The sequence below is a fragment of the Pristiophorus japonicus genome, chromosome 15 (assembly GCF_044704955.1).
Source record: "Pristiophorus japonicus isolate sPriJap1 chromosome 15, sPriJap1.hap1, whole genome shotgun sequence".
NCBI classification, from domain to species: domain Eukaryota; kingdom Metazoa; phylum Chordata; class Chondrichthyes; family Pristiophoridae; genus Pristiophorus; species Pristiophorus japonicus.
Window position 1 is genome coordinate 106,034,376 of NC_091991.1, and position 24,745 is coordinate 106,059,120.

Sequence of the window (24,745 nt, forward strand, 5' to 3'; positions counted from 1 at the left end):
TTTGTTTACTAGCTCGCACTCTGAACCGTTTAAATATCCCCAATGTTTATTTGGTTGGTTGAAGCCCAATTGGCTGTTTTGCGAAGTCAGTCATTGACATAGCATGAAGTGTTTGGGCCAAACAGCCACAATGAAAAGCTGACAAGGCTGCTGTTTGACGAGTTTGATTGTCCAAGATGAATATTTAACCCAAAGCATTTTTAGTCACTCTAACAGTGACGGAGGTTTTACTTTGTGTTGCATTGCAGTCAGTCAAACAGAGACTAACATTACCACAGAACAAGTACGTTTCTCAAAGACTGCGCACAGACAGCTGGATGATACCATTCACCTCGACTGCTCACAGTTTCAAAACATATGTATGCCTATCAAAACAGATCTTCAACGTTTGTCACAGCCTCCAGTTCCAGAAAGATGGAAATAATGGGTGGAAATCAGACCTCCCAACCTCCCATTACCCCACTGTATCCTCGGGGTGGTGAGATGCTGCTGGTGTGGGTATCGGTCCATATTACCCCACTGTATCCTCGGGGTGGTGAGATGCTGCTGGTGTGGGTATCAGCCCATATTACCCCACTGTATCCTCGGGGTGGTGAGATGCTGCTGGTCTGGGGTATCGGCCCATATTACCCCACTGTATCCTCGGGGTGGTGAGATGCTGCTGGTGTGGGTATCAGCCCATATTACCCCACTGTATCCTCGGGGTGGTGAGATGCTGCTGGTCTGGGGTATCGGCCCATATTACCGCACTGTAGTCTCGGGGTGGTGAGATGCTGCTGGTGTGGGTATCGGCCCATATTACCCCACTGTATCCTCGGGGTGGTGAGATGCTGCTGGTCTGGGGTATCGGCCCATATTACCCCACTGTATCCTCGGGGTGGTGAGATGCTGCTGGTCTGGGGTATCGGCCCATATTACCCCACTGTATCCTCGGGGTGGTGAGATGCTGCTGGTGTGGGTATCAGCCCATATTACCCCACTGTATCCTCGGGGTGGTGAGATGCTGCTGGTCTGGGGTATCGGCCCATATTACCGCACTGTAGTCTCGGGGTGGTGAGATGCTGCTGGTCTGGGGTATCGGCCCATATTACCCCACTGTATCCTCGGGGTGGTGAGATGCTGCTGGTGTGGGTATCGGCCCATATTACCCCACTGTATCCTCGGGGTGGTGAGATGCTGCTGGTGTGGGTATCGGCCCATATTACCGCACTGTATCCTCGGGGTGGTGAGATGCTGCTGGTCTGGGTATCGGCCCATATTACCGCACTGTATCCTCGGGGTGGTGAGATGCTGCTGGTCTGGGGTATCGGCCCATTTGCCTGACTGATGACAAATTGCGCCATTGCAAAAACCGAGCATTGTCCACGCCTGGATCGTGAGCATTTGGCCAAGTTGTCATTGCATCAGTGCCAATGTTTTGATGTACTATCTGAAACCTAGGTTGCTCTGGGAGGTTAAAAAGTACTTGAGCCGAATCTATCCATTAAAATACAAATGATGGTGATTGAAATTGGAGACAAAATAAATAAAGCACTGAATGATCAAGTGTTGCCTTTACTATAGAGGTTACCCCACTGTATCCTCGGGGTGGTGAGATGCTGCTGGTCTGGGGTATCGGCCCATATTACCGCACTGTATCCTCGGGGTGTTATGTGCAATATACAGGGGAGCAAATACCTGTGGGGTGGTAATTCGGTTACCCTTCCGTTGCGGCGTTAACCAGGGCAAGGCGGTAAATTTTGCGCCGGGAAATGGTTTGCGTCTCCAGCTACAGAATTCACCAGCTGGGATCTGAGTGTGGGGCGGGGCGCTAAGGGAGGGGTTACACACCTCTCTCAGGGGGCTAAGGGAGGGGTTACACACCTCTCTCAGGGAGCTAAGGGAGGGGTTACACACCTCTCTCAGGGGGCTGAGGGGTTACACACCTCTCTCAAGGAGCTAAGGGAGGGGTTACACACCTCTCTCAGGGAGCTAAGGGAGGGGTTACACACCTCTCTCAGGGGGCTAAGGGAGGGGTTACACACCTCTCTCAGGGGGCTAAGGGAGGGGTTACACACCTCTCTCAGGGAGCTAAGGGAGGGGTTACACACCTCTCTCAGGGAGCTAAGGGAGGGGTTACACACCTCTCTCAGGGAGCTAAGGGAGCGGTTACACACCTCTCTCAGGGAGCTAAGGGAGGGGTTACACACCTCTCTCAGGGAGCTAAGGGAGGGGTTACACACCTCTCTCAGGGGGCTAAGGGAGGGGTTACACACCTCTCTCAGGGGGCTAAGGGAGGGGTTACACACCTCTCTCAGGGGGCTAGGGGAGGGGTTACACACCTCTCTCAGGGGGCTAAGGGAGGGGTTACACACCTCTCTCAGGGGGCTAAGGGAGGGGTTACACACCTCTCTCAGGGCACGAGTGGAGGGGTTACACACCTCTCTCAGGGGGCTAAGGGAGGGGTTACTCACCTCTCTCAGGGGGCTAGGGGAGGGGTTACACACGTCTCTCAGGGGGCTAGGGGAGGGGTTACACACCTCTCTCAGGGGGCTAAGGGAGGGGTTACACACCTCTCTCAGGGGGCTAAGGGAGGGGTTACAGACCTCTCTCAGGGCACTAGTGGAGGGGTTACACACCTCTCTCAGGGGGCTAAGGGAGGGGTTACACACCTCTCTCAGGGGGCTAGGGGAGGGGTTACACACCTCTCTCACGGGGCTTGGGGAGGGGTTACACACCTCTCTCAGGGGGCTAAGGGAGGGGTAACAGACCTCTAGGGGGCTAAGGGAGGGGTAACAGACCTCTCTCAGGGCACTAGTGGAGGGGTTACACACCTCTCTCAGGGGGCTAAGGGAGGGGTTGCACACCTCTCTCAGGGGGCGAAGGGAGGGGTTACAGACCTCTCTCAGGGCACTAGTGGAGGGGTTACACACCTCTCTCAGGGGGCTAAGGGAGGTGTTACACACCTCTCTCAGGGGGCTAAGGGAGGGGTTACACACCTCTCTCAGGGGGCTAGGGGAGGGGTTACACACCTCTCTCAGGGGGCTAGGGGAGGGGTTACCCAGCTCTCTCAGGGGGCTAGGGGAGGGGGTTACACACCTCTCTCAGGGCACTAGGGGAGGGATTACACACCTCTCTCAGGGGGCTAGGGGAGGGGTTACACACCTCTCTCAGGGCACTAGGGGAGGGGTTACACACCTCTCGCAGGGCACTAGGGGAGGGGTTACACACCTCGCTCAGGGCACTAGGGGAGGGGTTACACACCTCTCTCAGGGGGCTAGGTGAGGGGTTACACACCTCTCTCAGGGGGCTAGGGGAGGGGTTACCCAGCTCTCTCAGGGCGAGGAGAGGGGTTACACACCTCTCTCAGGGCACTAGGGGAGGGGTTACACACCTCTCTCAGGTCACGAGGGGAGGGGTTGCATAGAAACATCGAAACATAGAAAATAGGTGCAGGAGTAGGCCATTCAGCCCTCTAGCCTGCACCGCCATTCAATGAGTTCATGGCTGAACATGCAACTTCAGTACCCTATTCCTGCTTTCTCGCCATACCCCTTGATCCCCCCAGTAGTAAGGACTACATCAAACTCCTTTTTGAATATATTTAGTGAATTGGCCTCAACAACTTTCTGTGGTAGAGAATTCCACAGGTTCACCACTCTCTGGGTGAAGAAGTTTCTCCTCATCTCGGTCCTAAATGGCTTACCCCTTCTCCTTCGACTGTGACCCCTCGTTCTGGACTTCCCCAACATTAATAAGAACATAAGAACATAAGAATTAGGAACAGGAGTAGGCCATCTAGCCCCTCGAGCCTGCTCCACCACCCAAAAAGATCATGGTTGATCTGGCCGTGGACTCAGCTCCACTTACCCGCCCACTCCCCATAACCCTTCATTCCCTTATTGGTTAAAAATCTATCTATCTGTGATTTGAATACATTCAATGAGCTTGCCTCAACTGCTTCCTTCGGCAGAGAATTCCACAGATTCACAACCCTCTGTGAGAAGAAATTCCTTCTCAACTCGGTTTTAAATTGGCTCCCTTGTGTTTTGAGGCTGTGCCCCCTAGTTCTCGTCTCCCCGACCAGTGGAAACAACCTCTCTGCCTCTATCTTGTCTATCCCCTTCATATTTTAAATGTTTCTATAAGATCACCCATCATCCTTCTGAACTTCAACAAGTAAAGACCCAGTCTACTCAATCTATCATCATAAGGTAACCCCCTCATCTCCGGAATCAGCCTCGTGAATCGTCTCTGTACCCCTTCCAAAGCTAGTATATCCTTCCTTAAGTAAGGTGACCAAAACTGCACGCAGTACTGCAGGTGCGGCCTCACCAATACCCTATACAGTTGCAGCAGAACCTCCCTGCTTTTGTACTCCATCCCTCTCGCAATGAAGGCCAACATTCCATTCGCCTTCCTGATTCCCTGCTGCATCTGCAAGCTAACTTTTTGTGATTCATGCACAAGGACCCCCAGGTCCCTCTGCACTGCAGCATGTTGTAATTTCTCCCCATTAAAATAGTATTCCCTTTTACTGTTTTTTTTCCCAAGGTGGATGACCTCACATTTTCCGACATTGTATTCCATCTGCCAAACCTTAGCCCATTCGCTTAACGTATCTAAATCTCTTTGCAGCCTCTCTGTGTCCTCTACACAACCCACTTTCCCACTAATCTTTGTGTCATCTGCAAAGTTTGTTACACTACACTCTGTCCCCTCTTCCAGGTCATCTATGTATATTGTAAACAGTTGTGGTCCCAGCACCGATCCCTGTGGCACGCCACTAACCACCGATTTCCAACCCGAAAAGTACCCATTTATCCCGACTCTCTGATTTCTGTGAGCCAGCCAATTCTCGATCCATGCTAATACATTTCCTCTGACTCCGCGTACCTTTATCTTCTGCAGTAACCTTTTGTGTGGCACCTTATCGAATGCCTTTTGGAAATCTAAATACACCACATCCATCGGTACACCTCTATCCACCATGCTCGTTATATCCTTAAAGAATTCCAGTAAATTAGTTACACATGATTTCCCCTTCATGAATCCATGTTGCGTCTGCTTGATTGCACTATTCTTATCTAGATGTCCCGCTATTTCTTCCTTAATGATAGCTTCAAGCATTTTCCCCACTACAGATGTTAAACTAACTGGCCTATAGATACCTGCCTTTTGTCTGCCCCCCTTTTTAAACAGAGGCGTTACATTAGCTGCTTTCCAATCCGATGGCACCTCCCCAGAGTCCAGAGAATTTTGGTAGATTATAACGAATGCATCTGCTATAACTTCCGCCATCTCTTTTAATACCCTGGGATGCATTTCATCAGGACCAGGGGACTTGTCTACCTTGAGTCCCATTAGCCTGTCCAGCACTACCCGCCTAGTGATAGTGATTGTCTCAAGGTCCTTCCTTCCCACATTCCCGTGACCAGCAATTTTTGGCATGGTTTTTGTGTCTTCCACTGTGAAGACCGAAGCAAAATAATTGTTTAAGGTCTCAGTCATTTCCACATTTCCCATTATTAAATCCCCCTTCTCATCTTCTAAGGGACCAACATTTACTTTAGTCACTCTTTTCCATTTTATATATCGGTAAAAGCTTTTACTATCTGTTTTTATGTTTTGCGCATTAGTAATCTATCTTCCCCTTCTTTATTGCTTTCTTAGTCATTCTTTGCTGTCGTTTAAAATTTTCCCAATCTTCTAGTTTCCCACTAACCTTGGCCACCTTATATGCATTGGTTTTTAATTTGAAACTCCCCTTTATTTCCTTGGTTATCCACGGCTGGTTATCCCTTCTCTTACCGTCCTTCTTTTTCACTGGAATATAGTTTTGTTGAGCACTATGAAAGAGCTCCTTAAAAGTCCTCCACTGTTCCTCAATTGTGCCACCGTTTAGTCTGTGTTCCAAGCCTACTTTAGCCAACTCTGCCCTCATCCCACTGTAGTCCCCTTTGTTTAAGCATAGTACGCTCGTTTGAGACACTACTTCCTCACCCTCACTCTGTATTACAAATTCAACCATACTGTGATCACTCATTCCGAGAGGATCTTTTACTAGGAGATCGTTTATTATTGCTGTCTCATTACACAGGATCAGATCTAAGATAGCTTGCTCCCTTGTAGGTTCTGTAACATACTGTTCCAAGAAACAATCCCGTATGCATTCTATGAATTCCTCCTCAAGGTACCCCATGCGATTTGATTTGACCAATCGATATGTAGGTTAAAATCCCCCATGATTACTGCCGTTCCTTTTTCACATGCCTCCATTATTCCCTTGATTATTGTCCGCCCCACTGTGAAGTTATTTTTTGGGGGCCTATAAACTACGCCCACCAGTGACTTTTTCCCCTTACTATCTCTGATCTCCACCCACAATGATTCAACATTTTGTTCATTAAGCCAATATCGTCTCTCACAACTGCCCTGATATCATCCTTTATTAACAGAGCTACCCCACCTCCTTTCCCTTCTTGTCTATCTTTCCGAATTGTCAGATACCCCTGTATGTTTAATTCCCAGTCTTGGCCACCCTGCAACCATGTTTCTGTAATGGCCACCAAATCATACCCATTTGTAATGATTTGTGCCGTCAACTCATTTACTTTATTTCGAATGCTGCGTGCGTTTAGGTGGAGTGTTTTAATACTAGTTTTTAAACCATGATTTTTAGTTTTGACCCCTCCTGCAGCCCCTTTATATTCTTACATATAGTCCCTTCCTATCACCTTGTGGTTTACACTTACCCCAGTGCTACTCTGCTCTGTTGCCTCCTGCCTTTTGCATTCTTTCTTGGGGTTCTGTTCATCTGAGCTCTCACCCACTCTAACTAGCTCAGAGCCTTCTCCTGGGTTCCCTTCCCCTTGACAAGCTACTTTAAAGCCCTCCCAACTGTACTATCAAAACAATCCGCGAGAACATTGGTCCCATCTCTGTTGAGGTGTAATCTGTCCGACTTGTACAGGTCCCACCTTCCCCAGAAGCAGTCCCAATTGTTCAGGAAACTAAAGCCCTCCCTCCGACACCAATGGGAGAGTGGAGAGCACCAGTTCCAACTGTCGCAGGAAAGAGAGTGGAGGGGTTACACACCTCTCTCAGGGCTCTAGGGGCGGGGTTACACACCTCTCTCAGGGGGCTAGGGGAGGGGGTTACACATCTCTCTCAGGGGGCTAGGGGAGGGGTTACACACCTCTCTCAGGGCTCTAGGGGCGTGGTTACACACCTCTCTCAGGGGGCTTGGGGAGGGGGTTACACACCTCTCTCAGGGGGCTAGGGGAGGGGTTACACACCTCTCTCAGGGGGCTTGGGGAGGGGGTTACACACCTCTCGCAGGGGGCTAGGGGAGGGGTTACACACCTCTCTCTCAGGGCGAGGGGAGGGGTTACACACCTCTCTCAGGGGGCTAGGGGAGGGGGTTACACACCTCTCTCTCAGGGCGAGGGGAGGGGTTACACACCTCTCTCAGGGGGCTAGGGGAGGGGTTACACACCTCTCTCAGGGGGCTAAGGGAGGGGTTACACACCTCTCTCAGGGGGCTTGGGGAGGGGTTACACACCCCTCTCGGGGCACTAGGGGAGGAGGGGTTACACACCTCTCTTGGGGCCCTAGGCTGGCTGAGCAACTGAAAATCCCAAGTTAAACATCCGACCTCGGAGCACCCTGAGAGGGGCTTCCGTGGGAAGAAAAATTGGAAAAAAGCACCAAAAACATTCGCAATACTTTCCTGACGCCACATCGCAAAAATAAAAAAACTGAAACCAATCACACTTACCTGAGGTCCGCATTCCTTCCCTCACTGCGGCTGCTGCAGCTTGGAACACCCCTTTCCCAGGCGGTCCCACTTGAGGGGCGCTGCGGGTCGCTGCGGATCGGGCAAGTTTCAAATTTCAAGCCGGTGTAGCAACCGGGAACGGTGTACATGGGCTCCCCTCTCCCGGGCGGTACTGCTCTCCCCACAAACCCGGCTCCCCTCTCCCGGGCGGTACTGCTCTCCCCACAAACCCGGCTCCCCTCTCCCGGGCGGTACTGCTCTCCCCACAAACCCGGCTCCCCTCTCCCTGGCGGTACTGCTCTCCCCACAAACCCGGCTCCCCTCTCCCAGGCAGTACTACTCTCCCCACAAACCCGGCTCCCCTCTCCCGGGCGGTACTGCTCTCCCCACAAACCCGGCTCCCCTCTCCCGGGCGGTACTACTCTCCCTGCCCCACATACACGGCTCCCCTCTCCTGGGCGGTAGTGCTCTCCCCACAATCCCGGCTCCCCTCTCCCGGGCGGTACTGCTCTCCCCACAAACCCGGCTCCCCTCTCCCGGGCGGTACTGCTCTCCCCACAATCCCGGCTCCCCTCTCCCGGGCGGTACTACTCTCCCTGCCCCACAAACCCGGCTCCCCTCTCCCGGGCAGTACTGCTCTCCCCACAAACCCGGCTCCACTCTCCCTGGCGGTACTGCTCTCCCCACAAACCCGGCTCCCCTCTCCCGGGCGGTACTGCTCTCCCCACAAACCCGGCTCCCCTCTCCCAGGCGGTACTGCTCTCCCCACAAACCCGGCTCCCCTCTCCCGGGCGGTACTGCTCTCCCCACAAACCCGGCTCCCCTCTCCCTGGCGGTACTGCTCTCCCCACAAACCCGGCTCCCCTCTCCCAGGCAGTACTACTCTCCCCACAAACCCGGCTCCCCTCTCCCGGGCGGTACTGCTCTCCCCACAAACCCGGCTCCCCTCTCCCGGGCGGTACTACTCTCCCTGCCCCACATACACGGCTCCCCTCTCCTGGGCGGTAGTGCTCTCCCCACAATCCCGGCTCCCCTCTCCCGGGCGGTACTGCTCTCCCCACAAACCCGGCTCCCCTCTCCCGGGCGGTACTGCTCTCCCCACAAACCCGGCTCCCCTCTCCCGGGCGGTACTGCTCTCCCCACAATCCCGGCTCCCCTCTCCCGGGCGGTACTACTCTCCCCACAAGCCCGGCTCCCCTCTCCCGGGCGGTACTGCTCTCCCCACAAACCCGGCTCCCCTCTCCCGGGCGTTACTACTCTCCCCACAAACCCGGCTCCCCTCTCCCGGGCAGTACTGCTCTCCACGCCCCACAAACCCGGCTCCCCTCTCCCGGGCAGTACTGCTCTCCCCACAAACCCGGCTCCACTCTCCCGGGCAGTACTGCTCTCCCCACAAACCCGGCTCCCCTCTCCCGGGCAGTACTGCTCTCCCCACAAACCCGGCTCCCCTCTCCCGGGAGGTACTGCTCTCCCCACAAACCCGGCTCCCCTCTCCCGGGCGGTACTACTCTCCCCACAAACCCGGCTCCCCTCTCCCGGGCAGTACTGCTCTCCCCACAAACCCGGCTCCCCTCTCCCGGGCGGTACTGCTCTCCCCACAAACCCGGCTCCACTCTCCCGGGCAGTACTGCTCTCCCCACAAACCCGGCTCCCCTCTCCCGGGAGGTACTACTCTCCCCACAAACCCGGCTCCCCTCTCCCGGGCAGTACTGCTCTCCCCACAAACCCGGCTCCCCTCTCCCGGGCAGTACTGCTCTCCCCACAAACCCGGCTCCCCTCTCCCGGGCAGTACTGCTCTCCCCACAAACCCGGCTCCCCTCTCCCAGGCGGTACTGCTCTCCCCACAAACCCAGCTCCCCTCTCCCAGGCGGTACTGCTCTCCCCACAAACCCGGCTCCCCTCTCCCGGGCGGTACTACTCTCCCCACAAACCCGGCTCCCCTCTCCCGGGCGGTACTACTCTCCCCACAAACCCGGCTCCCCTCTCCTGGGTGGTACTGCTCTCCTCGCCCCACAAACCTGGCTCCCCTCTCCCGGGCGGTACTGCTCTCCCCACAAACCCGGCTCCCCTCTCCCGGGCGGTATTGCTCTCCCCACAAACCCGGCTCCCCTCTCCCGGGCGGTACTACTCTCCCCACAAACCCGGCTCCCCTCTCCCGGGCGGTACTACTCTCCCCACAAACCCGGCTCCCCTCTCCTGGGTGGTACTGCTCTCCTCGCCCCACAAACCTGGCTCCCCTCTCCCGGGCGGTACTGCTCTCCCCGCCCCACAAACCCAGCAACGAATGTCCCTGCAGGGGCACTGGAAACTGGCCTCCCGCCTGGAAATGCTCCCCGCCACCATTAACGCCCCTCCGAGGTGTAAACAGAGGCAGCGGTGGACCGAAAATCCAGTCTGGAATTATTTGCTAGAATTACTAATCTACAATAAACCCAATTAAACCATCCATAAATTTGCATTCAGTGTGAGTGCGGTAATGTAGTGTTTATGTTAATGGACTAGAAATCTAGAGAGCGTAAGTTCCAATCCCATCATGGAAGTTTTGAGAATTTGAATTGTGTATAAAAAATCTGGAAATAAAAAGCTGCTGTCAGTAAAAACCCAATTAGTTTGCTAATGTCCTTCACCACCACTGTCTCCTTATGTAGCTCAGTGTCACAATTTGTCCGATAACGCCCCTGTAATGTGCCTTGGGATGGTTTACTATGTTAAAGGCTCTGTAAAGCTGTAAATGTGAACACCATGAGCTGCAGACAGAGTGGGACCTGTACATCTGTATCCACTGCATTCTTGCCCTGCTGAGAGCACCTTGCAGTGCGTTGTCTATAGATACTTGTTGAGGTGCCTCTCTGCTCTTCCATACTTTCGGAACATAGAAATTGCTGGATGAAAAAAGATCAGGGTCTACCTCATTCACCTTCTACCATCCCATCACACGATGGCAGTGGGGTTGTTGACTAACCACAGCGATTGATCTCTATCAATCAGCCTACAACAGTTCTGCAAACTCTGTTTAATGGAACACATTACCGCTTTGGACCGCGAGGTATCTGCGGCAGGCAGCGGCGAGCCCATTAATCGCGAGATACACGCCGGCGGAGTACTGTGGCTTGAACTTAGAATCGCCAACCCTCCTGGACTGCCCTGGAGTCTCCAGCAATTACAGATTAATCCCCAGGGCACTGCCGGGGGCAACACAGCAGAAAGATCATCGGGGTGTTTAAAATAATTGTGTACTTTTCATTTTCTTTGAATACTTTAGTTCACTACAGTTATAAAAATACTATAGATGGGGGAATTAAAGCTGTTTGACGGATGAGGCTGGTGGAGGCTGGAGGTTGTGCGAAGAAGCCTCCCGGAATACGACCAACCAGAGTTAGAATCATAGAATGAAACAGCATAGAATGAGACCATTCGGCCCATCAAGTCTGCGCTGGCTCGTTCAAAGAGCAATCCAGTTAGTCCCACTCCCCCGCTCTTTCCCCATATCTCTGTAATTTTTTCTTCTACAAGTACTGATGCATTTCCCTTGTGAAAGCTACGATTGAACCTGTATCCCTATCAGGCAGTGCATTCAAATCCTAACCATCATCATCATCATAGGCAGTCCCTCGGAGTCGAGGAAGACTTGCTTCCACTCTCAAAGTGAGTTCTCAGGTGACTGAACAGTCCAATACGGGAATTACAGTCTCTGTCACAGGTGGGACAGACAGCGGTTGGAGGAAAGGGTGGGTGGGGAGTCTGGTTTGCTGCACGCTCCTTCCGCTGCCTGTGCTTGGTTTCTGCATGCTCTCGGCGACGGGACTCGAGGTGCTCAGTGCCCTCCCGGATGCTCTTCCTCCACTTAGGGTGGTCTTTGGCCAGGGACTCCCAGGAGTCAGTGGGGATATTGCACTTTATCAAGGAGGCTTTGAAGGTGTTCTTGAAATATTTCCTCTGCCCACCTGGGGCTTGCTTACCATGTATGATCTAGAGCAAATGCTAACAACTCGCTGCATAACAAGATTTTTCCTCATGTCGCTTCTGGTTCTTTTGACAATTACCTTAAATCTGTGCCCTCTGGTTATTGACCCTTCAGCCCCTATAAACGGTTTCTCCTTACTTACTCTGTCTAAACCCTTCCTGATTTTAAATCCCTCTATCAAATCTTCTCTTAGCCTTCTCTGCTCTAAGGAGAAGAATCATAGCTTCTCCAGTCTCTCCACATCATGTCTGGAACCCTAAGCTTTGTGTGTTGACCTGAGCAAACCTTTGTGAGGTACGAGACAACCATTTGACGTGCTATCAGCCCAACATTTGCTGAAACTCCTGCTGATGGGTGCCTAGAAACCTTTGCCTCGCAGAATTTGTCATGTGTTTGGAGGGACAGGTATGCAGGCCTCAGATTCATGAACAGTAATTTGCCATTCAACTCATGCTAACATCTGCATACGATACATCATGAATCGTGCTTTTCTTCACAGCTGCCGTATTATCTTAATAGATAACCTGCAAAGTGCTGTCATAAATCATGTTTGCTATGGGTTTTATTTGTAGTCTGCATGTAATGTGGGCAGTATAAGTGTAACCTTCTGCTTCTAGGCCAGCGCTGGGAGTGACTTTCGAAACATCATTAGTCTCCCCACAGCCAATGAACGGATTTGCTTTTTTTTGTTGTTGGAATTCCCAAGCCTGCTTTGCAAGTTCTATCAATGACTCATTTCAAAATGTCTTTGACGAGTAGCCTTAGGGCACATCCTCTTGAGATCATGGCCTTAAACATCAAGCGTTTAGAGACTCATCTGATTGAAGGGCAAAATGTCCTTTAAAACAGACAGCGAAGCTTCACGCCGCGATATCAAGGGTCTACCTCAGCCTGTCTGGACGAATCCCGGGCCTTAAACCTTCCGGTTGTTCAACCTCAGCAAAACAAAATGGGAGGTTAAAAGCCGAATCTCTTTTCTGATCCTTGTTTCTTGAGAACAGGCGCACAGGCGCGGAGTGATTGATATCGTTATTGTTGGCAAGGGTTTGCTTTTGAAGGCAGGGCAGCATTAAAAAATAAAGATCACAATTGAAAGTGGGACAGGCTGAAGGGCTGGAGGCAGGAGCCTGTGACACCAACCCTGCATCAACAGAGCGGCGGGGGTCAGGGGGGTGGGGGGGGGGTGGGGGGAAGGTGTAGTGACGACGCAGAATGGGGAAGTGAAACATGATTGAAAAGATTGTCGAAAAGTGACCCTTTGATATGTTCTTTTCTTCCCGTTAGATCGCAGCTCTGCTGGGGAACCACTCCTTTTTTCTCTCTCTTGCTAACAGTCTCTAGTTGTTCCTTAAATAGAATACAACTTTCCCGCCCCTGCCTTAGCCTGCAATCCAATGTGAGCTCACCCTTTCCGTGGCTGCCAACAGAGAGGAGGCGTGCACTATGGCCCATCCAATCACTCACACTGCCATCTCAGCAATAATTACAGCTCACGATGTGCCATCTGGTGCTTGACACCTGTATCTTTTTAATATTCTGCAGGTCTGCAGATAAATGTCACCTGTATTTGTCTAAAAAGAATATCTGGTCAAACTGGTTCTGAAGGTTGCTCTAGTTCGCATTCATGTTAGGAGCTGTCACTCATATTTGAGGCGACCTGTAACTGAATGGCCACCTTCTTTCTCTCAATGCATCGTCTTTGTAACAGCCTCAGATGAGGTGATGCTGAATGAATCGTGTGAAAATTGCCTTGGTGTCCAGGATTACCCAGAAATCAATATCCTGATGATCAATAAATCATAGGGGCATTGCAAAAACATTAAAAACATTTCTTTGCACACTTTTGTGTATTAGTTGTAAAGGATAGCTAATGTAACACCACTTTTTAAAAAAGGAGGGAGAGAGAGAACGAGGAATTATAAACCGGTCAGCCTGACATCAGTAGTGGGGAAAATGTTGGAATCAATTATTAAAGATGAAATAGCAGCGCATTTGGAAAGCAGTGACAGGATCAGTCCAAGTCAGCATGGATATATGAAAGGGAAATCATGCTTGACAAATCTTCTAGAATTTTTTGAGGATGTAACTAGTAGAGTGGACAAGGGAGAACCAGTGGATGTGGTGTATTTGGACTTTCAAAAGGCTTTTGACAAGGTTCCACAAAAGAGATTAGTGTGCAAAATTAAAGCACATGGTATTGGGTGTAATGTATTGACGTGGATAGAGAACTGGTTGACAGACAGGAAGCAGAGAGTCGGAATAAATGGGTCCTTTTCAGAATGGCAGGCAGTGACTAGTGGGGTGCTGCAGGGTTCAGTGCTGAGACCCCAGCTATTTACAATATACATTAATGATTTAGATGAAGGAATTGAGTGTAATATCTCCAAGTTTGCAGATGACAGTAAGCTGGGTGGGTGTGTGAGCTGTGAGGACGCTAAGAGGCTGCAGGGTGAATTGGACAGATTAGGTGAGTGGGCAAATGCATGGCAGATGCAGTATAATGTGCATAAATATGAGGTTATCCACTTTGGTGGCAAAAACAGGAAGGCAGAATATTATCTGAATGGTGACAGATTAGGAAAAGGGGAGGTGCAACGAGACCTGGGTGTCTTGGTACATCAGTCATTGAAAGTTGGCATGCAGGTACAGCAGGTGGTGAAGAAGGCAAATAGAATGTTGGCCTTCATAGTTAGAGGATTTGAGCATAGGAGCAGGGAAATCTTACTTCAGTTGTACAGAGCCTTGGTGAGGCCACACCTGAATATTGTGTTCAGTTTTGGTCTCCTAATCTGAGGAAGGATGTTCTTGCTATTGAGGGAGTACAGCGAAGGTTCACCAGACTGATTCCCAGGATGGCAGGACTGACCTATGAGGAGAGACTGGATCGACTGGGCTTGTATTCACTGGCATTTAGAAGAATGAGGGGATCTCATAGAAACATACAAAATTCTGATGGGATTGGACAGGTTAGAGGCAGGAAGAATGTTCCCGATGCTGGGAAAGTCCAGAACCAGGGGTCACAGTCTAAGGATAAGGGGTAAGCCATTTAGGACTGAGATAAGGATAAACTTCTTCAGTCAGAGAGTTGTTAACCTGTGGAATTCTCTACTGCAGAGAGTTGTTGAGGCCAGTTTGTTAGATATATTCAAAAGGGAGTTAAATATGGCCCTTACGGCTAAAGGGATCAGGGGGTATGGAGAGAAAGCAGGGAAGAGGTACTGAAGTTGAATGATCAGCCATGATCATATTGAATGGTGGTGCAGATTCGAAGGGCCGAATGGCCTGCTCCTGCACCTATTTTCTATGTTTCTATGATATTGGAGAAGGGGGGAGGGGAGGAGGGGAGAGAAGAAAAAGACTGTGTTGACTGCGTGGGAAGGTGGGAAGCAAGAAGTCATGTGACAAAACCTGTCAGAGTACGTGCACCCAGAGTTGGCAGCACCATGCGCGTGTGGTAATGTGAAATGAAATAAAAACCAGACGATAGCGCGATGTTTGGTGTTAGGGTTATACCTGTGCATTATGGGGTGCTGCGAGAGAACAGCTCTGCAGGTCGGGCTATAAAAGAGCTGGAGCGGCGTACCACTTCAACCTCCAGTGCGAGCTGCTCCAAGTGTGTGACGATTTTGAGATGGGCGACTGGGTGACATCATCAAAACCCTGGTCGCCGGTTTGGAGCGTGGGCAGGAACATCGACAGGGCCCAGGTACAGAGGAGTGGGAAGGTCGGGGCAGATGAGCGGCGAGTGTTTGTGGTGGAGGTGCGGCGAATGAGGGTACTGGGCCCAGAAGAGCCGAGGGCCCAGGGGCAGCATGGGCCAGCCCACACTGTGATATGTGTGCACGCTAGATCCATGCAGCAGAGCAGGTCTCCAGTCATCCTGGTTAACCCTTGCCACTGGACCAAGACCTAGCTCTGTCAAGCCCGTGTGGTGGCTGGTGTGCAACAGTCACCACACATTAAAAAAATCCACGCACAGGCACCTTCCACCCCTTCAATTGGAATTCAGGACTGGAACATCGGGTTCTTCATTCAAACACCTGTGAACTTGTGGAAGCAAGTCATCCTTGTTCGAGGGACCGCCTGTGATAATGGGGTGCTGAAGTGCACTAGGTCACTGAATGTGCTTTTAATGCTTACAACTTAGGATTAGGTTGTCTGAGGGCCTGAACAGCACTCCAGCAATCCCACAGTTGCAGTACCTACTGGGCACAGGAAACAATCCGGGTAGGCCTGAGGTGCACTCCATAATGGGTCTCGGCCTGACCTATTCTAAAGGCAGATTGATGAGCTGCAGACATCTGCCACGTTTCCCCAGGCAGCTCACGGCTGCACTGCGTTAAATCTCAGGCTGCTGCCCCACGGGGGTTGGGGGAGGTGATTGGGACTGGGCCAAGTGGGGATTTTGGGACTGTTGTGGAATCAGGAGCCATTCCAGCTCCATATTCAGGTGAGTATTCTTTTAAATAACTTTTTTTTACCTTTTTGGCAGTCTCCAGCCGATTAGGCTGCAACCAGGTTGCCTTTGGGGCAGTCTAATTTTGTGAAAGGGCTCCTCAAACAGGTGTTCGGGGCCTAACACGTATTTCAGGAATGGGCCCCGGACGCCTATACTTGAGCCTTCACCAATATGGCGGGTAATCAGACAAAATTTCACATCGAGCCACACTAGGAAATATTAGGTCAGGTGACCAAAAGCTTGGTCAAAGAGGTAGATTTTAAGGTAGCATCTTAAAGGAGGAGACAGAGGCGGAGAGGTTTAGGGAGGAAATTCCAGAGCTTAGGGCCTTGGTAGTTGAAGGCACGGCCACCAATGGTGGAGCGATGGAAATCGGGGATGCTCAATAGGCCAGAATTGGATGAATATCGAGATCTGAGATGAGTGTCGGGAGGGGGTGAGGCCCTGGAGGAATTTGAAAATAAGGGAGCCAATGTAGCTCACATATTGTTAACTGAGTCATACGGTTCAAAGTTTTAACAGTTTACACTGCAATATGTACCTCTGTACTAACCCCTAATCTCCAAAATTGTTCCGGGAAAAAGATTCTCTTTATTTACTTTCTACATTTTTTAAATATATAATTTAAATAACTTTCAATTGTACTTATTGTACTGCTCTTTGCGTGTCCCCCTCCCTCAGCCTGCCCTCTCCTGCCCATCCCTGAACAGAGAGACAATGGTCAACATGGCTAGCCTTCTGTTGATGTCTGGTCAGCTCACCGAGCGTGAACTTGTCTCCTGCAGATGTTGTATTGGGCCCGTATGGGAGGGCTCAGTGGCCTTCACTCATTACTTACCCTGATTACACGGCCTAGGCTGAGAACTCCATTTCATCACTAAAAGGTACAGGCTCAGCACGCTTTGAGCACTCACAGTGGAAAGCTGACACTAAATAACCCTTGGTAACCGATCTCAGAAAGGGCATGAGGTTGGTTAGTATTAGAATTCATAGTATCATATAGCACAGGAGGAGGCCATTTAGCCCATTGCGTCTGTGCCAGATCTTTGAAAGAGTTAATCCCATAGCTTTGCACATTTTTCCCTTCAAGTATTTATCCAATTCCTTTTAGAAAGATATTATTCAATCTGCTTGCCCCGCCCTTTCAGGCAGCGCATTCCAGTTCGCTGCGTTACAAAAAAATTCACCTCATCTGGAATTTGTTATGTATGTATGTTAATGTATGTACTGTAACACTAGACCACTGAATGTACCTTCACCCTTTATACACCATACCTGTACCACCAGAGGGCGCTACTGCTGGGGACACTGCAGGTAACCCAGTATAAAAGGGAGCTCACCTCTTGGTGTCCTCACTCTCGGAGCTGCAATAAAGGACTAAGGTCACTACAGTTCCTCGTGGAGTCATTATTAGAGTGCTTGCACATACAACAGAATTGGAAATGTTTTTGGTGCAGAAGGGGCAGGAGGCTGTCTTCGCAGGAGGTACATTGTTGTGGCAAACTCGAGGAAGCTTTGCTGTGCATCTAACCTGTGCTATACCTGACCTAGGAGTGCTGATCCCAACACTGGGTGCCGGAAGTGCTCTGTCTCTCAGTAATAACATTCCTCACCTTGATGACCAAACGGGAATGATTGTTCCGGAATGACATTTTTTGACTGCAGTGTGAGTAGTGAGGGTGAGAGTTGTTGATGCACTGGGCCCAGTAGGAATGTAGCCCCATTCAGAACAGCTGTGACAATGAAAGCATCGGTGTAGGCCTGTGACCGTGTATAAGGCAGATGAGTCAGTTGAGCCCCAAAGCGAAGAGACACCAATGAAATCATCATCATCATAGGCAGTCCCTCGAAACGAGGATGACTTGCTTCCATGCCGATAAGGGATGAGTTCACAGGTGTTTCAATTAAGGACCTAATATTCCAGATCCCGAACTACATCCTGAAGGGTGGAAGATGCCTGTGCGTGGATTTTTTTAACGTGGGGTGACCGTTACACACCAGACACCACACGGGCTTGACAGAGCTAGGTCTTGGTCCAGTGGCAAGGGTTACCCAAGACGACTGGAGACCAGCTCTGCTGCAATGAAATCAGCCATGTAATTAACACAGAGATCATAGTGGAAGTTATGACCTCTTCATGCTACAGGGTTATTACCAATTGCAATAGTTCGAGTGAACACTGTGACAGAAAGGGCCCATGACTAGTGCCATCAGCTCGACAATAAGGGATTGACTTGGTGAGCCCCTCCTTGGCCTCGCCCCTCTCTATCTCTGTAAACTCCTCAGCTCTACAACATTCCGAGATCTCTGCGCTCCTCTAATTCTGCCTTCTTGCGCATCCTCGATTTTCATCGCTCCACCATTGGTGTCTATGCCTTCAGTTGCCTTGGTCCCAAGCTCTGGAATTCCCTCCCTAAACCTCTCCACCTCTCTATATCTCCCTCCTCTTTTAAGACACTCCTTAAAACCTATCTCTTTGACCCAGTTTTTGGATCTTTGCGTGGCTCAGTGTCAAATTTTGTTTGATAATGCTCCTGTGAAGCGCCTTGGGACAGTTTACTACATTAACATCCAGCTCTACCTCACCACCACTTCTCTCGACCCCTCCACAGTCTCTAAATTGTCAGACTGCATGTCCGACATCCAGTTCTGGATAAGCAGAAATTTTCTTCGATTGAATATTGTTTTTGGATCCCGCCACAAACTCTGTTCCCTATCCACTGACTCCATCCCTCTCTCCAAATTCTGTCTGAAGCTGAACCACACTGTTCACTACCTTGGTGTCATATTTGACCCTGAAATGAGCTTTTCACCATATATCTGCAGCATAACTAAGACCGTCTATATCCACCTCCGTTCATCGCCCGTCTTCGCCCCTGCCTCAGCTCATCCGCTGCTGAAACCCTCATCCATGCCTTTGTTACCTCCAGACTTGATTATTCCAACACACTCCTGGCTGGCCACCCACATTCTAACCTACGTAAAGTAGAGGTGATCCAAAATTCTGCTGCCTGTGTCCTAACCCGCACCAAGTCCCGCTCACCCATCACCCTTGTTCTCACTGACCGACATTAGTTTCCGGTTAAGCAACGCCTCGATTTCTAAATTCTCATCTTTATTTTCAAATCCCTCCATGGCCTCGCCCCTCCCTATCTCTGTAATCTCCTCCAGCCCCACAATGTCTGCACTCCTCTAATTCTGCCCTCTTGAGCATTCCTGATTATAATCGCTCAACCATCGGTGGCCGTGCCTTCTGTTGCCTGGGCCCCAAGCTCGGAAATTCCCTCCATAAACCTCTCCACCTCTGTACCTCTCTTTCCTCCTTGAAGATGCTCTTTGACCAAACTTTTGGTCTCCTTCCCTAATTTCTACTTATGCGGCTCGGTGTAAAAATTTTATTTCATAATACTCCTGTGAAGCGCCTTGGAATGTTTCACTATGATAAAGGCGCTATATAAATACACGTTGTTGTTGCACTTTCCATTTAAACCCTCCTGGGATGGGGGTTCATGGACAGTGCAGTGTGTGGCAAAGCAAGATGCCATTGGTCCAGCGACCTGAGCTTGGGGCGAGGATGGGTGGAGCGCTCCGCCTGTTTGTGCAGTAAATGTTCTTAAACCTTAGCTGGAGGGATGACCCCTGACCCCTGGGAAAGTGAACCAGTTGTGATTGGGCTTTGGACGATCTGAACTTGTGCACGATTCAATTATGTTTAAATGAATCTGACTAATGCAAATGAACACAATTATGGAGCCATTTCCATTTGAAGTGGTTCCATCATACAAAACAGACAAAGAGAATGAGGGTTACAGACTATATCTGCTGAGGTATATATTGCGGGAGTTTGTAAAAGAAAGAAAAACTTGCATTTATATAGCCTCTTTCATCACCTCAGAATGTCCCAAAGTGCTTTACAGCCAATGAAGCACTTTTGAAGTGTAGTCACTATAGTAATGTAGGAAACACAGCAGCCACTTTGTGCATAGCAAGCTCCCATAAACTGCAACGTGATAATCACCAGATCATCTGTTTTAGTGATGTTGTTTGAGGGATAAATATTGGCCAGGACACTGGGAAGAACTCGCCTGATGTTTGTACTGAGTTATATCTCACAGGATATACTGTGGCTGCAGTACACCATGGAAAAGCTGCACTGCAGAACTTGCCATGGCTTCTTAGGGTGTAGGGAAAATGCTAGAACCTATTATTGAGGATGTGGTAACAGGGTACTTAGAATAGAATAATAGGATTGGGCAGAGTCAACACGGATTTATGAAAGGGAAATCATGTTTGAAGAATCTGTTAGAGTTTTTTGAGGTTGTAACTAACTGAATACATAAGGGGGAACTAGTGGATGTGGTGTATTTGGATTTTCAGAAGGTGCCACACAAGAGGTTGCTAAACAAAACTAGGGCTCATGGGATTGGGGGTAATATATTAGCATGGATTGAGGATTGGTTAATGGACAGAAAACTGAGAGTAGGAATAAACGGGTCATTTTCGGGTTGGCAGGCTGTAACTAGTGGTATACCACAAGGATCAGTGCTGGGGCCCCAGCTATTTACAATCTATATCAATGATTGGGATGAGGACCAAATATAATATATCCAAGTTTGCTGATGATACAAAGCTAAGTGGGAATGTAAGTTGTGAGGTGGATGCAAAGAGACTTCAAGGGGATACAGACAGGCTAAGTGAGTGGGCAAGAACATGGCAAATGGAATATAATGTGGAGAAATGTGAAGTTATCCACTTCGGTAGGAAACATAGAAAAGCAGATTATTTTGTAAATGGAGAGAGATTGGGAAATGTTCAGAGGGACCTGGGTGCCCTTGTACACCAATCACTGAAAGTTAACATGCAGGTACAGCAAGTGATGAAGAAAACAAATGGTATGTTGGCCTTTATTACGAGAGGATTTCAGTATAAGAGAAAAGGGGACCGAAATTGTCCCTTCTTGAAAGTGATGGCCATGGGGTGACGCAGAATGGCCGGTGACTCTCAGCGGGGGGCTGGGGGTGGGGGGGTGGGGGGGGTGTGGCCATTTTGAAAATTGCCTTCCTTTACTTTTGGAACGATGCCTGGGACCCCTTCGCCCGTTTTCCCGCTGCGGCATGCACCCACCGATCCTCACCGACCGGCGGGGACCCCTCGGTAAATTGTCCCACAGGAGTGGCCTCGCCGCTGATCGGTGCCCCCGACAGCTTTTTGTGTCGGTCACTCTCTGTGGCATGGTGGCCCGGCCGCCCTTAAAGGGGAGGGCATACTGCTGCGGCTGCCATTATTTTGTTTTTGTCGACCGACTGCCAGGTCGGGCCAACAATTATGGCCCCAGGTTCGGCCGGGCCGACAACAGCCAGCCTGACACCCCCTCTTGGGTGCCAGGCCGCTGGCCCGGCCGAAACCCTACCGGGTGGCCCAGTGTTTGCCACTGAAGTGGCTGCAGAGTTCGCAGCGACCATCCCCTTTAACTGACGGGAGAAATGTTGTGACGCGGCAGCATGATAAAGTCATCAGCGTGGCGCTGATGGCTGACAGCCTCGGATACCCTGCCCCCATGATGAGACCACATCCGCCCCGCGCCCCCCAAAAATCTCCGAACTGCTGAAATTCGCTGGTTAGCACGTTCCAATGCATGGGGCGGCTAGAACACAGCAAACCGGTAGGTGCGCCTCGGTTTGGGCGGGGAGCAATTTCGGCCCCAAGGTGTCTTACTGCAATTATATCGGGCCATGGTGAGACCACACCTGGAGTATTGTGTACAGTTTTGGTCTCCTTACCTAAGGAAGGATATACTTGCCATAGAGGGAATGCAACAAAGGTTCACCGGACCCATTCCTGGGATGGGGCGATTGTCCTATGAGGAGAGATTGAGCAGACTAGGCCTATATTCTCTAGAGCTTAGAAGAATAATAAGTGATTTCATTCTTACAGGGTTTGACAGGGTGGATGCAGGGAGGATGTTTCCCCCGGGCTGAGGACACTAGAACCAGGGGTCACAGACTCAGAATAAGGGATCGGCCATTTAATACTGAGATGAGGAGAAATTTCTTTACTCAGAGGGTGGTGAATCTCTAGAATTCTCTACCCCAGAGGGCTGTGGAGGCTCAGTCTTTGAGTATATTCAAGCTAGAGATCGATAGAATTTTGGATATTAAGGGAATCAAGGGGTCTGGGGATGGTGCAGGAGTTAAGGTAGATCAGCCATGATCTCATTGAATGGCGGAGCAGGCTCGAAGGGCCGAATAGTCGACTCCTGCTCCTAATTCTTATGTTCTTATGATGTCACCAATCTGCCAAACTCGCAACCTCTACCACCTAGAAGGACAAGGCAGCAGGCGCATGGGGACACCACCACCTCCACGTTCCCATCTAAGTCACACACCATCTTGACTTGGAAATATATCGCCGTTCCTTCATCATCGCTGGGTTAGACTCCTGGAACTCCCTCCCTGACAGCACTGTGGGAGCACCTTCACCACACGGACTGCAGTGGTTCAAGAAGGTGGCTCACCACCACCTTCTCAAGGGGCAATTAGGGCTGGGCAATAAATGCCGACCTTGCCAGCGACTCCCACATCCCAGGATGAATAAAAACATTTACTGACAAGAATTTCAACCTCTAGCAACACGTTTTGGAAATTTGAATGCAGTAAATTAAATTGAGATGCACAGCCCACCGTAATTCATGACATGCTTTCGATGGGCAAAAAAATATCCGTCTAGCTTTTATACAGGTGAGCTGCCATTTTTCCAGGATATCTTTAATTATCTGCCATCATGACCTGTAATTTATACTTTTTAATTCAAAAGTGAGGGAGAGAAATGCAAAATAAAAACAGAAAACGCTGGAAATACTCAGCAGGTCAGGCAGCATTTGTGCAGAGAGAAACAGAGTTAACGTTTCAGGTCGATGACCTTTCATCAGAACTGGCGAAGGGTCATCGACCAGAAACAATGGGCTCAATTTTCCCCAAGCCCGTTTTCTGGCATATTGCCAGAGTTACGCCCGGTTTTTTTCGGCCAGAAATACGGCAGAAATATTTTGCCAAAGTTTCCCCGATGTATAATTTGAATTTGGCGCCGCACAGCGTGTCCAGTCGCCTCGGGGGGTGGAGCCTGCTGTCTGCGCTAAAAAACAATGCTGCACCTTCTACGCATGCGTGACAAAAAAAGTGACGTTTTTGACGTTATTTCAATGGACGCACATGCTCAGTACAGCAATCGGCCATTTTTAAAGAACCAGTTGTCTGTGTGAGAAGGAGTGCTTTGTGAGAGCATTAGAAAAATCAGATCTGCAGCAATACATGATGCACCATGGCGCAAGGACCAAGAATTTCTTACAGGATTAAGTGGAGGCACTAGTTACTGTGATTGAGGCCAGATGGCACGAGCTGGGCACCAGCAGAGATCTCTTAAAAGTTCCACCCAAAGACATGAAGAAATGCTGGAATCAAGTTACAGAAGATTACTGTGCAATGGTGATCACCCTGAGATCTGGAGGCCAGTGTAAAAAAAAGTGGCAGGACCTTGGTCAAGTAGTTAATGTAAGTAATATTTTCATTTATTCAATAGAATTGCAATTATAAATGTGACCAGCTGTATATATCCCACCCAGCAGAAAGACACTCTCTCTAAAAAGTTACATTTTCATCTTTGCAGAGGAAGGTGGCACATAATAAAAGGGAAAGAACTTGAACAGGAGGAAGCCCGGCAAATCTGCAGCCACTGACATCATTGGAAGAGAGGGTCGTTGCTTTGATAGGTCCTGCCTGGAGAAAAGCAACCGTCACTGCACAAGCTGGGCCCACACTCGAGAGAGAGAGGGTAAGTCCTGAAAATTCCACAGTCTGGCTTTGCTAAATGTTAAGTACTGCGTGGGCTAGCCATGCTTCGGTTACTGGGGATGTCTCCGTCAGCTACGCTTCGGTTGATGCAATGTGCTATCATTCATTGTGGTCCTTCAAATCAGCCTGCAGCCTGCGCTGTGTGAGCCTACTCATGCCACCCACCCTGTCCCCTTCTCTGCTGCTAACCATTTGTCTGTGTTCTATTATATTTTGCAGAACTTGAGGCCAACCCTGATGATGCAGAAGAAGATTCAGATGAGGATGAACCTAAAGTGGAGAACATCTTCCAATCCCACCCTCCTCACCAAGAGCCTGGGGGTGAGGGTGAGGGGGAGGGGGGGGGGGGATGGTGGATGAAGCCCCCACTGTTTTACTCACTTTGGTGGAGGTGCAGGTGCCGCCCATTGAAGTGCCAGCCCTTGCCGTGACTAATGGTTTGAGTGTTGGTGGGACATTCCATGGTTTCCTAACATCCCAGGTTGTGGTCCCGGTGGTGGGATGCAGCGAGGCACACCCAGGGCCCCACCGTCCGAGGCTGCGGGTTCCAGTGGTGGGATGCAGCGAGGCACACCCAGGGCCCCACTGTCCCAGGCTGTGGGTTCCAGTGGTGGGGTGCAGCGAGGCACACCCAGGGCCCCACTGTCCCAGGCTGTGGGTTCCAGTGGTGGGATGCAGCGAGGCACACCCAGGGCCCCACCATCCGAGGCTGTGGG